The 16,919-nt window shown below is 45.5% G+C and overlaps 1 protein-coding gene across 1 annotated transcript in view; it reads left to right on the top strand.

Moving 5' to 3' along the window:
- The first annotated feature begins 5,393 nt into the window (after positions 1-5,393).
- LOC149359011 (suppressor of lurcher protein 1-like) overlaps positions 5,394-16,919 on the top strand; it is a 131,786-nt gene continuing 120,260 nt past the window's right edge. Inside the window, exon 1 of the mRNA XM_089568967.1 lies at positions 5,394-5,965. The gene's annotated coding sequence lies outside the window, so the exon portion shown is untranslated. The remainder of the gene's footprint in view (positions 5,966-16,919) is intronic.

The raw sequence follows: 16,919 nt of genomic DNA, 5'->3' as shown, positions 1-16,919 counted from the left end.
CGATGCTGAAGCTCCATAGAGAGGCAGGTCGTAAATACTGAAAAGGAAGAGAAAACACAAAAATAAAATAAAAACATGCTGCACTCAAAGCAGACTCGTTCAAACATGCGGTTCACTGCAGCAATCAATCGCGAGATGAGGTTAGATATCTTGCACTTTTAAATCGCTAAGCGAGACAGCGCCTCCCACAGTTTATTGCAACATTCTCCACCGGTTCAGTTTAGATTTATCACTCATTGCTTGTGCCTCACCTTTTATGATTGACTAATTAGGCCATCTTTTAACGAGAGAGCAGCTCTCAATATCTGCCCTGTTACCGCCAAAAAAAGTGGCAGTAGTAGGTCTTGTAAAATCAACCTTAGGCTTTCAAGTTACCTGAAATTCTCTTGTAATATTTTCATGCTTTGGTTAAAAACTAAACAATTTCCAAACAAGCCACAAAGAATCATCAGGCATTTTATCAAGCTCTTCCACTGTCGTGTCTTGCTGTATTTTTATCCAACTACTCAGCCGATCCATGAAACAAGGATGAGCATATTGCCACGGACAATTTTTTTGCGTCTTTAACAATATAATTTGGCGTCTTTTAATGCAGCGCGACATTATGAATGGGACTCCGAAATAAAGCAATAATCACTACATCAAGTTTAATTTGGACGAATTTCTGTTCGGCCACCCTATCGGCGTATATACCAAAAATCAAAACTCCGTCCATAAGTACGCACGTTACCCTGCAGACAGTAGAGGTAGCTCTGCCACTATAAGGGCACCTACAAGACAGAGCCAGCTTTATAGGCAACCTAAAAGGCGTCAAAAGGTCTACTTGCTTCTAATATGGAAGCTTTACTGGTCCAGCAGAAGCCAAAGTTACCGGGCTGCCACATTCGACCTTCAAGCGGAGAAGCGGTAGGGGTGTGTCTGTCACGTGACTAACCACGTGGTTGGCCACAGCTGCAGCCGCGCGCCCGCCGCTGCCACTGGGCCGACCGTCGTCTTGCAAGCTGTCGTCATATGACTAGCCAAAAGACTCCGTTCGCTTGAAAAGGCGAAGGCGCCGCTCTCGCGGGCGCGCCTGAAACTTTCTCGCTATGGACGAACTGAGTCGGTTGGAGCCGACGTCTTCTTGCTGGCGGCGGGCCGAGTCCGATCATCCGGCTGACATTGTCAACCATGCGAGGGATTTAGCGAACAGAAGGGAGCGGAAACGTGCCAAGCTGTCGGTACAGACCGAAAAATAGCGGGAGCATCGCCTGGCTCAGCGGCGATTGAAAGACGCCGAAAGACAACAAAGAAGAGCCGTGGAGGCTGCAGCTTCGGTTTTGTTCCAGGGAGCCAACCAATGTGAGTTTTCGCAGTGCGGAACATAAGGCAGACCATGTCATCCGTCTCTCAAACTGTGCTTCGGCTACAATCTCTATCGATTTCACTGTCTTATACCCCTGTCAAGCGGGCAAGTTAAGTGCACTTAACGAGAGTGTACTTCGCTGTAAGTACACTTTGCCGCATCTAAACGACGCAAGTGGAGTGTCACTCGCGGAAGAGTGCACTCCGCCAGGAGTGCGTTCACGGACCACACTTTGCTGGCCGAGTGCGTAGCCTCGACGCCAGCGGTTCCAATGGTACAAAATTTATAGTGCATAAAAAGTACTTACAACTTTATTTTCCGTGCTATAACACTGCTTTCAGAAAAAAAGTTCCTTGGTTATAGCTACAAGCGAAGCAACAAAACAAGCAAACGTGATCAGATGCAACATAGCTGCCCGCCGCCATCTTGTTTGTTGTCAAAATTCTGGATAGTCTTGGCTTTTCTGCTATTTTCCTTTTGTTTTCATCGTTAAAAACTGTTGAACCTCGTTTTATTTGCGCTATCACGTTAAACAATCAAATATTATGAGTCTTTATTTCTTTTCCATCGTCCTGTTCAGAAATTCCGCTCATTTTCTGTCGCCATTTTTTTTTGTACTACGAGTGCACTTTGCTTTCTCGCTTAGCACTGCGTAGCCCAAAGTGTCACTCGGGATGCCGAAGCGCACTCCCCGTAAGTGCACTTAACTTGTCCGCTTGACAGGGGTATTAGTCTATGTGTCTGTCTGAACAGCAGTGAGTCACGCATAACCATGCCATAATAAAGCTTTCGCTTGTATATCCAGGCATAGCTGAGCTAGGCCACAACTAGTTTTTTTTTTTTTAACTCGGCGACTCCGCGCATTATCTTGACTTTGCTAACCTGTTGATGAAGAGGATGACTTTGAGCTGGCCTAATATGAGGCACTTTTTATCTGACGCGGACGAACATTAAACTACTCTGCGTTGTATTGTGTTTGACGCTCATAAAATGACTTGGAGAGAAGAAAACAATGCACGCGTTATTAAATCGCAAAATTATTCAAGCGACTGCTCTGCGCAGAATGTGCTTACATTCGAAGTCGTTACAACGCAAATGAGCGCCCTGAAGTACTTGCATGGCAGTTAGGTGCGTTCAGAACTTTGGCGAGCTTGTAAGTCCTTCCCTTGATATTCACAAAGCACATAAAGGCGGAGAACTCGATTCGCGTTGGCCTGAGTCTTGTGGACTTGTGGCTTAGATTTAAACCACGGGTGTATTTCACCTCCGTACATTCTGTATGGCTCATTATAGAGATTATATGGAGAGTGATCGAACCCTACTTTAAGTTTTTCTTTCCCTTTCTTCCCCCTTTTTTTTCCTGATAATTCCTCTTGGTTCACTCAAGTTCTCGCGCAAATTAAATTCTTCCGCCTTTCAAGGAAGACAGAAAGTTATCCAATCAATTCAAGAAATTTCACGACTTTGTCACTTGTTTATCAGAAAAATCGCTGAGGTAATTGACAGTGCACCGTCTATTCGTTGTTGTTTTTTCTTGTCATTGTTTTTTTCTGCTTTGTTTAATGATGTGCAGCTCACCTCACCTAATGAAACGCATCTCAAGAGGTAGGACGGCTTTTCTAGTACCAAAAATGACCCAGTGTTCACTGGTACCAGCAGGCATAAGACAAATATTAAGGAAGAAAGGTAGTTCGCTCTTTCGCCGCCTGGCAAATCACTTAGCTGCTATGTCTTCTTAAGGGCTCCAGCCACGTTTATATTATTTTTTAATGTCTCTGTTTGGAAGCTTTTGTTCTGTGCGTGCGTGCGCGTGCGTGTGCGTGTGCGTGCGTGTGCGTGCGTGTGCGTGCGTGTGCGTGCGTGTGCGTGCGTGTGCGTTCATGTGCGTGTGAGTGCATGCGCACGCGTGCCAGTGCGTGCGCATGTGCGCAGGCGTGCGTGTGCGTGTGCCTGTGCGCGAGTGCGTGTGCGTGTGCCTGTGCGCACGCACGCGCTCCGCAATAACTACTGAATAAAATTAATGTTTAAAAATTTTCTTCCTACAGTTTTTGTGTTTGTGCATATCTTATGCTTTCTGTTTGCCACTTCTGAAACAAGATTTCTTTCTCGACAAGTTCTGGCGGCTACCTACAACCATAGCATACCACATGTTCGGGGAATTATGGTATTTTACATCGAGAGACATCTATCTTCGCTCATGAATACACACTGGGAAGTGGCGTCAAAAATTCGCGCATAAAAAAAGGCGGCTCTTCTTGCCGTTATTAAAGAGAGTGACTCTAGCAAAGAATATCTTCTGCGCGTAAAACCATAAATTCGCGTCCTCAGAGCATGCATACAGCTGGTACTAATTACAATCAATAATCTTAGGATGTAATTCGCTCAGAAGCGAGTTGTGTGGCGGAGCTGTGTTTATTTGTAATCCTCTTCCGAAAAATTCGTTCGGTATGTTTGAAGCCGTTTGCACCTCTGCTGTTTTCACGGCTTATACCGGAGGTGAAGGGTGATTTAAAGATTATGATATTTTGCAAGCAAGACCTGAAAATCTGTACAAGGCTGTGCGCCAAAGATATATCGTTTCTTTTTTCCTTCTAACATTTGCAGAAATTTTAGTACAAACGAGCCGCAACACAAAACTATTCGAGCCGAATAAAAACGCTGAATACGCAATAATGAACACAGCTGAGAGAAGCAACTGCAGAGATAAACGAGTTTCAATGGGCATAAAGATCTGTCCAGAGATACTACCGTCAGCGCGAGTACGAGGCACCTGGAGCGTATAAGAATTAAAATTCATATTCTTAAGGCATTCATCGCAATTTGAGCATAGTGGTGTCACCAGCAATAATTTTGTAACGACGATTCTGTGGCGAAAAGGGCGAATCTTTGAACCCTTTTTGTTTTCTTCATCTATCAGAAAATCAAAGCGCCTGTACTTCTGGTGCACGCAAAATAACTGTTTTAAGCGTTCGCTATAACGATTGTTTGTTCTTTGTAATTACCCTCCGCAAATAGGTTCAATTAACTGAGAGTACGAGCTAAAACAAAGAAAAGTAGAAAGTTCCACGTGCGCGCAGCCCTAAGCCTACTTCACGAACCGCCGCTCCGCATCGTTAATTTCCCTAATTCCCCTAGGCTTGCTCGCAGGCAGGCGCCCGGTCTCGTCGGGTTCGGCGAGACTCAATCCAGCGCACTGTTTTGTTTACTATGCCTTTTAAAAGCCTCCTCTATTCTGAGGCTCTCTTCACTCCCTTAAATCTCTCGTGCTTATTTACCCAGAGGAAAAAAATTAACTTCGCGATTTTCGTCCCACTCACTGCATTATTACATCTAGGCGATGAGAGAGGCGACCATTGGCTATACATGAAATCATTGCTAACTTAACATAGCGCTCTTTTTTGTGTATTTCTGCTACTGTGCTGTGCCGTTTGTAGGAACAGGCTAGGATAGCGAGAGTCGCATGGCTGCTACAGTAGCTACTCTTGACACAGTTGCCTCCTCTTAGCTGATCTTCATGTCATTTCGAAGCCATTGCCTAGGACTTCGCCAGCTGCAAATACCCTTCTTGATGTCACCCAGGAAACTTCAAATATCGCCACTCACAGTCACACTAATCTGCCTTCGACTACGTCTTTGCTCGCTTCATGCTTGCTTTCTCACTCCAAAACACAGCGCTTTATCTTTCTTGTGCGTTACAAACTGCCGACAAGTTAGTTCTAGCAAAGTAGCCAAATGGTCAAATAGGTACTGTTCCATCGCTACAAACAGCGCAAAAAGCCGCAGACTCCACAAGCCCACGCGGAATAGTATCGGTAACTAATCCCTGTCTTTTCGCACTGATTAGCGTTAAAGTGAATTTCATGGCACGCGCCAGGAAGCGTTTCCAGAGACGGCGGCTGACCTGCGCGGGCCGCTCTCCGAGCGAACGCCGGGGTCGGGCACCCGTTGTGTGCTTGCGAACGCGCGCGCCGCCCCTGGCGAAACGAAGGCGAAGCTCGCAGCCCGGGCCGCGGGAGCCCCGGCTCAGAACGCGACGGGCGCTCGGAGCGCTGGCGTGCTGCCTGCTGTACGCGAGATGCCTCCACCGACGGAGCCCTACGCGGCCCTGCGCTAGTGTCACATCGCCGGCAGCCGCGCTCCTGAGCAACGCGGCGGCGGCTCGTACGTTATCAGAGAGTGTCTCCCTCTCTCGCCTACGTTCAGACAGACACGGTGCACCGTCAGCTATCCCGGGGATCGCACCCAGCTGCAGTGTTCATCGTGGGACTTCGTAGGGCTTTGCCCTCAGTTCCCCCAAAGCGCATCGTTGCGTGGATTAATCCTGCCCGAACTTTATCCCGGATTTGTCCGGTTGCGTGTGTTAGCGACTGTGGACGAGCTTCTCTCGCAAACACCCCGAACTCACTGCTACCAGCAGCGACCGTCTTCACTCTGCTCACCTGTACGACAGGATACAGATTGCCACTTTTTTTCTCGTAATTTTTGTGCGGGCCACTGGAACTGTATCTCAAAGCCGGTGCTGCATCTTATGTGATTAGCATGCCTTTACTCATGAACGGTCCGTGCTACCGGGATTATGGTTTTTGGATCCGACTGCGACGGATTATCTGCGCTGTTGCTGTAAGTAATGAGTTTTGCTTAAATCCGGGCTCTCGCCTAGTGTATGTGTCTGATTTTTTTTAGGAATGCGGTGCTGCAATATAGCTGTCGCGTATTCTCTCAGAAAACTATTGCTTGAATGCACGCTAAGGAAAGGGTCGTTGCTGACTTGTGGGCGGGAGTTAAAATAAGGGAATGCCCAATGTCAGGCACTCTCAATATTTATACACCATGTATGTAATAACGGTTCATTATACAGTTCAGCGATGCCCAAACTATCACCATCGGTATGCTGATTTATTTAACAACATTCAAAACTAAAACTCCGCGGGCACTTTGTATTTCTCCTTTTGGCTTTAAAAAGAACATTTACGTAACACAGTGAGTCATTTTAATTTTACAGAATATGCGGCATACTCCAAGACTTAATTCTGTTTCGCAGTCTGGCTATTCAGCTTAGGTTGCCCTAGGCTCTCAGCCTTTTTCATGTCATCTCTGTGCGTATTACTATTTTTTTGTAAGATGAGAGCCAAAGTAACGTTATTATCAATGAAAATTGCTAACTATTGCAACACCTAAATCATTGTTTCGTACTTAATGAAAGCAGTGATGCCCAGAAATTTTGGTACTTAAATTAATCTAGTCTCCTTCCGGGAGAATGATTACTCATTCGTTTTGTCATGTTCTCCTGGCTACAGAGTTTGCACATAAAAGAATAGTCTGTAATTTTGAATGCGCGTGTACTTCTTAATTACCTGGGCTTTTTTCAATACATTTCTTTGTAGACTCCGAACTTTCCTTCTGGGTTTCTTCTTTGTCCAAGTTTTGCGTTTAGAAGAAAATATGCACACGGCCCATAAAAAATTCTAGGAGATGGCTAAATATGCATGATTCGTTCTTTTTATTATTGCATACTATAGTATGTATAATTCATATTTAACTTCAAAACAGTTTATTTGGTTTGCAACATGTATACAAAAGCGGGTGACAAAAGCTTCTGCAGGCTTAGCGCGCATGGCGTTGTCCCTGTGCTCGCGTATACTAATGAAGAAATCGTATTAGTTTAGATCTTCTCATATGTTTAAAAAATAACTACTCATTTGTTTATTCTCACCAGTTCTGTGTAAAAAAGATATGAAGCCAGACTACACCAATGTAGAAACTTGGCTGTTATCGGCATCTGAGTGGCTGTTACAGCACAAGGTTGATATTTCGTCGTCTTTCGTCTTCTGATAATGTTGCCCTTTATTTTATAAAGCTGCCCATGACTACCTGATGCTTGTGAAATTAATAACGACTGCAGGAAGCGTAAAGTGACTGTATGACCTAGAAAAATCTGGATACGCGGTTTTTAACTACGCATTTTACTTTATACTCAAGACATTCAGCATAATAACAACTAGCTGCGATATTTTGCTATGATTTTAATCAAAGATTCCGCATTGTGCATGCGTAAAGACCCGTACACGACTATTTATTCCTGTGAATCTTCACGATCTTTGTTAAATGTTGATAATTTTGTGGACACATTACGCTCTGCCGAAGTACTTATTCGAATTGCCTCAAAAGTTCTCACTTTCTGAGCGTCGCCCTCAGTGCATTAAAAAGTTCCTGACTTCATTCTGAAGCTTGTGTGATGTCTTGATTCGTAGCAAAATAAATTCACTGATCTCATAGCTGTTCATTTATGATACGACACAGTTGCAATAACATTTCCTTGATAGCATGAAAAATATGCACCGAGAAAAATGCATGACAACTGACGTACAGTCGAAAATGATGACGTAAGAAAATGTGCGACAATCAAAGGACTCCTGGGTACAGCTGCCAAAAGGCGCTTCTTCGTTAAATTTGAATGACCTGTACTAAATCACGAAGAAGGGGTTTAAAAGTGCCGCCTGTTAAGTTATTACTAAAAACAGCCAATAAAAATAAACGCAAACATGCGGAAAAAAAACGGTAATAAAAAAGGGCAAGGAGCTTTCATCACGGATACTCTAGTGAAGACAAAGCCTGTATCATAATGAACGTTCCTGCAAGGCTATCATCATTCAACTCAAGATGTTCTCAAGATGTTCTCAAGCGCTCAGCAAGCCACTCAAGGGCCTTAACTTCTCCGCACAGACACCTTCTCTGCGTTTTTCTTTTTCGTGTCTCTCAGCATCACCGCGAAGATGCCGAAATGACGAGTTTTCTTTCGAGATGTTTAGTCCCTTGAGACAGCCTTCTGAAAGTAAATGTGAAAGAGAGAGAGAGAAAAAAAGAAAACGAGATAAGAGAAAATTTCACAGCAGACGTTAAGAATAGATTCTGCGGCAGCCTGCTCCATTATCTCGCCTTTTTTGACGAGACTCGAAAGTGAAGCAGACGGCCTAATTCCATCCGAACGTGTGCAGCGTTGGCGTTATTTCCTTGCTTTAATCGTACGCCGCACTCTTACGGGCGCCAGCCGTGCCAGCTTTGTGTTACCGTTTGAGCCACGACCAGACGCAGTGCTGCCGTGCCGTGTCTTACCGCGTCAGAGCTGGGAAAACTGCGCCGACCCGGCTGGGGCGCGGCGAGTTGCGCATTTTGTATTCCCTTCGCGACTTCAACCAGTGGAGAGCCGTGTCTTTCATAATGCATGTGCTTGCAACAGAACGTATATGTGTGAGCGTACGTGTATGAGTATCGCTACAAGACAAGACGAGATACAAAGGCTTCGCTGCGTAGTTCCTCCCCCTTTTTCAGCATTTTATTTATTTTCTTTTTACTTCACTGTATTTCCACCGCTCTCACGACATCTCGTGTTCGCGTTATGCAGAATGCTGTGTTACACGGTACTAGGAGGGCCGCTCGCTCTGGCGTTCACGCCCGAGAGAGGACGTTTCACGCGAACGCTTCGAAACGCGTCTCGGTAACAAGATTGAAGGCAGTCTTGTGTCGGTCCTGGCTCCCTGTTGCCTTCGCACCATCCTGTTTCGTCGTTTTTTACTTGTTTTTTATTTGCTGGCGAGAGAGGATGCTCCTGATGTCTTTATGTATAGTGATGAGTAAGACTACTTATGCGTTACTTGTTCGTAGCATTCCTGACTACTTCCGCTTGGAACGGTTTACTTAAGGCTCTTCCCAGAGGTTTCTCCTTTTGCTTGCGTTTTTAGCCAGTTTCTGGAAAAAGCACTTAGGTATGTGCACGTTCTAAGCGAGTTCTCGTTATTGCATCTTTTGATGTTACTTGCACTGCGTCTCTACGTGTCTGTTTCTGAAGGGAGAATGCTGATTCACAGCATGGACAATGTGATTTACGTTCTTGGCGCTTTATCATCGGCTTCGTGCGGTTGGTGCTCACTGCAATACTTTGGTTTGAGCTCGTTGGTGAAGAGGCAGAGCTAATGAAATACAACGGCGCAAGAAAACAAGGACAAGAACACACATTAGACAAGGACGGGCTCCAAGTGCCATTATTTCGAAAAAAAAAACAGATAACAACATGTGAGAGTACATATAGAAACATGTTTTTATGTGCACTCTCATTCTTTTTTAAGTGGTTATGTTTCTATGTGTACTCTCATGTATTTTAAGGGGCTTTTTTTAGATAATGGCAGCTCCTGCCCGTCCTGTCTAATGTGTGTTCTTGCCCTTGTTTTCTTGCGCTGTTGTATTTCATTAGCTACGTGTTCACTGCCGTTTAATTTTTAATTTTTCTATTCTTTCAATTTAGGCCTATCGACGGCTACAATATTCGACCATGGGAGTTGTTTCTGTGCTGGCCTGATTAACTGCTAAGCTGTAAAGTCTTCCCGGTGGCCAGAGGTACCAAGGAACAATCATTCGAGAATGTAATGTCGATAAAAGAGAAACCTGCTCTGAATATGTCTTCCCTGACATGCCTACAAAACCATTAAAGGTTTTTTTGTTCACTATTTATTCCTTTACCAAGGTAATGAATGAATGTAGCGTTGTTGCGGGATGAGCATTCTCCGCCGCCTTCAAGTGTACGTGTACTTGTTATGCTTTCTTCTTCTATCCACTATTTCTTCACTTTCACTCTAGGAAACACTTCCCGGTAGGCAAATTGTTAGTGTTAAAGCAAACTCTCGCTTTTCGGGTGCGCTTACTATAAACACCTATAGAGTCGGAAGTAATGAGTGCTTAAAACAAGCAGGTAACCACGCAAAACTTTTAACAACACGAGACACAATTGCAAAAAAAAAAACAAGCCATTGCCGCTTTTGAACGAAACAAAAACACAAAATTTTAATGATAAACGCTGTCAAAAAGGGTCACGTTAGCGGAGAAAATAAGAAAAAAAATATCTTCGAAGAATTTTTTCTACAGCACCAATTCAGCCAGCTGTTATAGCGTGAACTCAGAGCTCATCAATCTCCTGCAACATTGGAATAAACATCAACATTCACAAACACCACATACTCCTCTTACCACCTCCCACCTCTCAGCCCTGCGCGCACACACACACACACACACACACACACACACACACACACACACACACACACACACACACACACACACACACACACACACACGCACACGCACACGCACACGCACACGCACACGCACACGCACACGCACACACACACACACACACACACACACACACACACACACACACACACACACACACACACACACATGCACTTTTTTTTATTTCGTGTATCGCTGCCGTTAGTGCCCGGAACAACACCCTAAGAGCCGAAAATAACGTCACTGGGGGCCACAACACCCGTAGGAAGAGATAAAATGGCGACAGACACCAAGTAGCACTGTTGTCCAGAGACCAAACAGCGAACCGCTGTCTCCCTTAGACGCTGCAAAGAGCAGGCATGGAGAGGCGTCCCAGAAAAAACAAAAAACAAAAAGCACCACGAAAGACGATGGGAGAAGGTTTGGGGCGAGACAAAGTGTCGCGACCACTGTAGGATTCTGGCCGCACTTTGCGGGCAAGGGCGCACGGACGGGCAGAAAGACAGACAGACAGACTCTAGGGAGTGGCGCTCTGCTAGCAGCTAGGAGCACGCTCGCGCCCAAAGTAGGAATTGAGTTATTGAGTAGCTCCGATGGCCGCCGGGAGTTAATCTAATCGAGTGAGACCAAGCCGGACCATTAGCGGCGGTCGCTCACTCCACCGCCGCCACCACCCCCTTCCTGCTCCTCCGTCCAGACTGCCTTTATCCGCACTCGTGCGTCTGTGTGTCCGTATTTGACCAGTTGCCGGAAACAAAGCGAAGACATGGAGTGCGCTGCAAAGTGACCGTCCGCCTCCTACTTCCTTACTACCTTCGGTTTTCGTCCAGACGAACCACGATAGCAGTATACGACGGGGTCCACTCCTGGTGGCAGCCGTGTTCTTCGGCCCGGGCTCACTTCGCTTGTTCCTCCTCTCCACCAACGAGTCTGTTCCCTCCCCCTCTTTTTCCCTCTCTCCCCTCACTCTGATTCCGACCTGACGGTCGGCGTGAGGCAGGATACGTCACCTCCTTATTCTCTTCCGCAAAAGAATCGCTTAGCTTCTCTCCGTCTCTCCACTGAAACGACTGTGTGTGTGCGTGCAAAGTGGGAGCCGCAGAGCCGGCGTCGGTATATAGCTCTACCGAGTTTCGGGGTATCGATTTCGTCGGAGATACGAGAATCCGCGCTCGAGACAAAGAGAGTAAGTAAATAAAAAAACGGGCCAGGGCGCGAGCCTCCGAACGACGGTAAACGGCCCGACCCACCCTACACGCGCGGTGCGGGCTCTCTGGTCTTCGCCGAAGAAGAATGGTTCGTCCCGCGTGAGAGACGTGGGCTTCGCAAGGGCCGAGTGAGCCATCCTCGGAGCGTTGCCTCTTCCCTCGGACACTGATCTCTCCCCTCCTGCTCCGGCCGTGCTTGCCGATGCCCAGGCCGCGCGGCCGTTACTTGAGAAATCCCGCCCAGGAAGGCCGGAACATTCGTCTTGTGGTTCGGAATCGCCCTTCCCTGTACTTCCGTCCCGGCCCCTGTGTACGCCCTGCCGGCAGCTGCAAACAAGTTAGCATACTGCGCGCCTTTTGTTTTCGCGCCCTAAGGGTTGTTACCGCGCTCCAAGCGTTTGATGTTCTCTTTTTTTTTCATATTTGTTGTTGCTTGAAAAAGCTTGACTGAAATCTTTACCGGGTTGTGCGCCGTCACTCACGCGGGCTCTTTGGAGTGCCTTGTTTCTGAGCTGGTATTCAATACTGCTATTCTCTGCGTTTGGAGAGCCCAAGCGACGTCTGAGACCAATTTTTACTCCGTTCGAATTTGGAGAAAAGCTAGGTTATTGCCTCAAGAATCGCTTCCACTTGCACTTATTTCTTTTATATAAACAGTGACCACTTGATACGTTGGCTGGGATACCATGGAATCAGACGATTGCCGTTTTAAGTTGCCCTACTCAATCGTCCATGGTTGTTGAAAGGCTTCCGAATACGTGACAAACTTATCGCCTGCAGAAATAAGATGGCCGGCATTTAATTCTCCAGCTAAATTTTTACACCCCATCGACGTCACCTGCTACCGAATTCCTTTGTATATTTATTCATGTTTCGCACTCAGGCCTCTCTAAACGCCATGTCAAAAAGCATACGTGGAGGGCCAATGACTCGTGTCCTATTGTTTCAGCGGAAAATCAGAGAAGTTAAAACCGCATTCCGTTCAAAATTGTGTGTAAGCACTAGGAGAGCTATCTCGCTTGATCAGACAATCCTGCCTAATTGGGCTAGTGCAGTTAAAGATGTTTGTTCTTTCAACTTTGTCATTGCTTGCTTTCGCGCGACTACTGACGAAAACAAAAACGTAGATTTTTTGTTTTTTCTGTTATATTGTGAATCTGGCTATCAGCGAATGGCCGAATGCCATTTTACGATCTTTCAAGTCGCATATGTAAAATACTTCCATTCAATTCCTCAGTCTTGCCTTAACGACCAATGTCTAATATTAAAGATGTACATACTTTAGCATTCATTTGTAACAAAATATAGCCGCATGAGTAGGTTATGACCACAGAATTTTTTTTTTTTTACGCCGGCGAATTGCCTGTAGCACAACTTAAGTTCACTCACTTCTTCCAGAAGTAACATATTTTTTTCTGCCCTGGGGGGTAGTAGATAAGCCACTCTTAATTACAAGCAATGAAAATTTCAATACTACTGAACTTCTGGTTCATGTAGGCAGTATTAGGTTCACTAAGGTCCGCTCCGCTAACAACTGCGTCGGCACGGGGGTGCCGGATGTTAGTACGACATTGGCATCCGCATTATGTGGATTATAGAACGAACATGTGTATCCAGCCTATCTAGATTTTTTATAACAATGTAATAGCGACTAAAGAGGCGACAAAAATGTTTTTCTAAAAAAATGAAAGGGAACGGAACTATCAATCAATACTTTATCAAAACTACTTTAATAATACTTGACACCCTGTTTACAAGGGTACAGTAACCCATTTTGTAACTCAGTAGCGGTGGAAGCTGACATTTTTTTGTTTGTTGATCTCCTGTCTGTTCTCTTTTTTCTGGTATACGGTAGGAGCTCTGTTTGCACAGCGTACGGTCTTCGTGACTCCACCATTAACCCTCGACTTCTATATTAGTGCACCCCTATTTGCTTCTGCTTTGAAAACTGTGCGAACAGAGGAGCAGCACGTTGGAGGCACTCTCCTTCACTAGGGAAGCCTCGCGCGCAAAATCAATTATGCGATTAGAACGATCGACTCTGCCCAGAATAAATTTGTGTACTTTACTCGATGAAAGATTAGGGGGGGGGGGGGGGGGGGGAGCACTGCATACTTACCTCGGCGAAGGTGTGTCCATAGCGGGGCTGATTAGGCGTGAGTGGCCAGTAATGGCGCGGCAACGAATGATGGATATTTTATTTATTATAGCGATAGCCATGTGAGGCGTTTTCTATTACCCAAAACGGGGACGTATTTAGTGTAGTATGCCGTCATCGAAAACATTATCATCTTTCTGCTGCTCCAAATAAAGGTTAACCTCGGTTGTGAGCCCTAAACGGCTCATGACCCCAAAATGCAGCCTTTGAGATGGGACATATGTGCTTCTGTGGTTTCAGTGGGCTTCTAAGCGAGCATGTTGTTTCTTTACCTTTCTCGATACGTTCTTTCTTGAAAAGATTGTCAGTTGTCAATTTTTATTGCCCTATTTCGCGTCTGCGACATGTGTATTACTGAATGAATGAATGGGATGTGCTTGCTTAGCTGTTTACAGGGACATATATTGCAAAATTTCTTTCCTCTTCGCAGTCTGCGAATACTTCAGGAGCACTTTCGATTTCGAATTGTATTCTGTAACTGGCTTACCTCTACGCTCATGCGTTACACTTCTCGAAGAAGAGTGGCCTTCCAGAAATATCTTTCACTCATATCTTTCACTTCATCGCAGCTTTCCTCTTGTCTTAAGTCAGGCTTTCATAAAGTTTTCAGCACTCTAGAGCGCCGAATCAGAATATTGGTGTATAAGGCCTGCATTTACTGTCATTTCTTGTGTGCGTACGCTGCTCCAAACGCATTTCTCATGCCAGGTTATATCTTCTGGCCGGCGTATACCTCCATTTTATTATTCTTGCCATTGTTTCAAAAAGCGCCACCAACTTATAAGAAACTAGGAAGCAGCTAGAAGTTGTAGTATTTATGTTAGTGTTTTCAGTTCGACCGTAAAAGCCATTTGCTAGCCAGTGCTCTTTGTAAAACCCTGATTCGAAAATTCCAAAAGGCAGCATCCAAGACCTAAATTTGATCGCTTACAAAGCAGACTCCTGGAACACTGACGGCTCACATGATACCAGTCAGGACATATGCAGGCCATTACTAAACGCGAAAACGTTGTTTAAAGATTCAGGAGGTACTGTCGGGCCGCAGAAAGTCATTGATGCTGAAAACAGGCGGTGTATACACAGTCGTCCGTTGATGGAATCTAGATGTGTCCATCGTATGCACTACATTGTATTAAGTGCTTTAGATGAAAAATGCGCCGTTTCTGGCGTCAGCTTCATGACGGTAAGTGAAAGCGGGAAATATTAGCTACGCCGTTGCATCCCCCCCCCTACTATTCTGCTTTATTACTAAGCTCCAACCGACGACTGTGAAAACATGAGAGACTTGTCTCAACGAGTGAGCGCTGAAATCGGAGAAATCTTTGAGTCTACAAATTGTCCCTGTTGTACTAACTGCCATCTTGCGTGTTTGCGAGTTCGTACCTATGAAGTGTGCCATCACACGGTTACACTAGGCTCTCCAGATACATTAAATAAACGAAAAAATAATAAGGTTCAAGAAACAGTGATGAGTAATAATAAATTATAGCAACATGGGTTTGCTCGCGAGTCTACACCGCAGCCTTCTAACTTTTTTCTTTTGTTCTCCTGAGGACATCGTGCTGGCATGGTAGATTGGGACTTTGCCACACGCGCGTCCTTAACCGACGTTCTCGATGATTATTTCATCCTTCTATTTTCGGTTTAAATCTTCTATTCCCTGGCCCCTCTGCGGTCAAAGTCAATACGTGCTCTTTCCTTTTATCCGTCATTTCAAAACATGGCACCGAAGATTTCGATGGCGCCTTTGCTTACTTAAGTATAATATTTTTCAAACGTAATTTCCCCGCTAGCATACTTTATACAAATAAACTCCTAGGTTAGCTCTTCAAATACTCTCACTTTTTCTGCGGAGGCAATAACGCAGACTGACGGCAAACAAGCTGGCCTACGCATTCCTATCCCAGTAGACCATCTGTGGGCAGAATTTGAGTTTGTTTGTTTATTTTTACAGCGCCAATCCGATCTGGTCCATATGCGCCGCGTGGTAAGGACTACCGCGGACGGACAGCCTCGAATGCGAGGCTGTGCCCGGCAGGCGATGACTCCCGACCGCCCACTCTTATTATGCACTCCTGCCCTCCGGCCCAAAAGAGGTCGCCTCAGCTGTCGTAGTGTGCCGACCTCTTTCGACTGCAGTCGTGTCCCTGCTCGGAGCAGATTGCGCGGAAGGGGACGCAGCTATCTAGAGACGCAAGCGAAAAGAACAGCAAAGAAAAGGGCGCGTTGCACACAACCACCGAATAGGTGTAAGAGCACAGTAACGGTGCAGGCTGTCGCCAATGACGCATTCAGCGTAGCTTCTCCAGCCTTTTTTTTTCCCTGCATTGAGGAAAGAAAAATGCTTGGCCTGCAGTTTACGGCTGAACGTAGGGGGTTGGCAGTACGGGACCAACCCGCGTCTGCGGAACAACAGTATAAAGGTGTCTTCTAAAGCGGTTAGGAGTATAGTGAGTTCAAGCATCTAATGCCGCTAAAAAAGCAGCCAGTAAATTTCGAAAAGAAAAAAACAACGTCAGAACTGTTTCCCCTCTTGCAGTTTTTTTTTTTTTAACAACGCTTTGGCTCTTTGTTTAGTGCGTAGATTTTACCCGCCAAAATTCTACCTCTCTCACTCAGGATCCTATACTTTAATGGCTGGTATTCGCGAATGACTGAATACTTGGACGCTTTGAGCGGCTTTGAGCGTTTTTTTTTTTCTTTGTGCGCTGCTTTCTGTTTAGTTAGCCGTAAGACCTTGCATGTGTCCTCAATCTGGGGCTAGCTGTTATTGCTCTGACACCGTTGATGGTTTCGCACCTACAGAAAGTTAGCAAATTATGTGCGCCACTTATCTGCACGTAACCGCAAAGTATCCTTCATACCATCGGCTCCTAACTGAACGAAATCCTCTGGCAACACCGAGAGGCTGAGCTGCAAAGCGGGCATCCCACAATTCTATAAGCATCAACCGTCTGACACGTGGAGGCAGTAATTAGCTGGTGCTCTGTGCCTCGTAAACGGCATGTATTTGTCAAATAATTGCACTAAAAGACTTCAATAGGTTTCTCTCAGAAAAACACTCGCTTATTTTTATTGCGTCACCTTACAGTGCTCAAGTTACTAATGACACTGATGAGTTTGCAAAATCTCGAGACCTGTTTGA

The sequence above is a fragment of the Amblyomma mixtum genome, chromosome 2 (assembly GCF_055824585.1).
Source record: "Amblyomma mixtum isolate Tamu chromosome 2, ASM5582458v1, whole genome shotgun sequence".
Taxonomy (NCBI): Eukaryota; Metazoa; Arthropoda; class Arachnida; order Ixodida; family Ixodidae; genus Amblyomma; species Amblyomma mixtum.
This window is presented reverse-complemented; position numbering and strand designations above follow the sequence as displayed.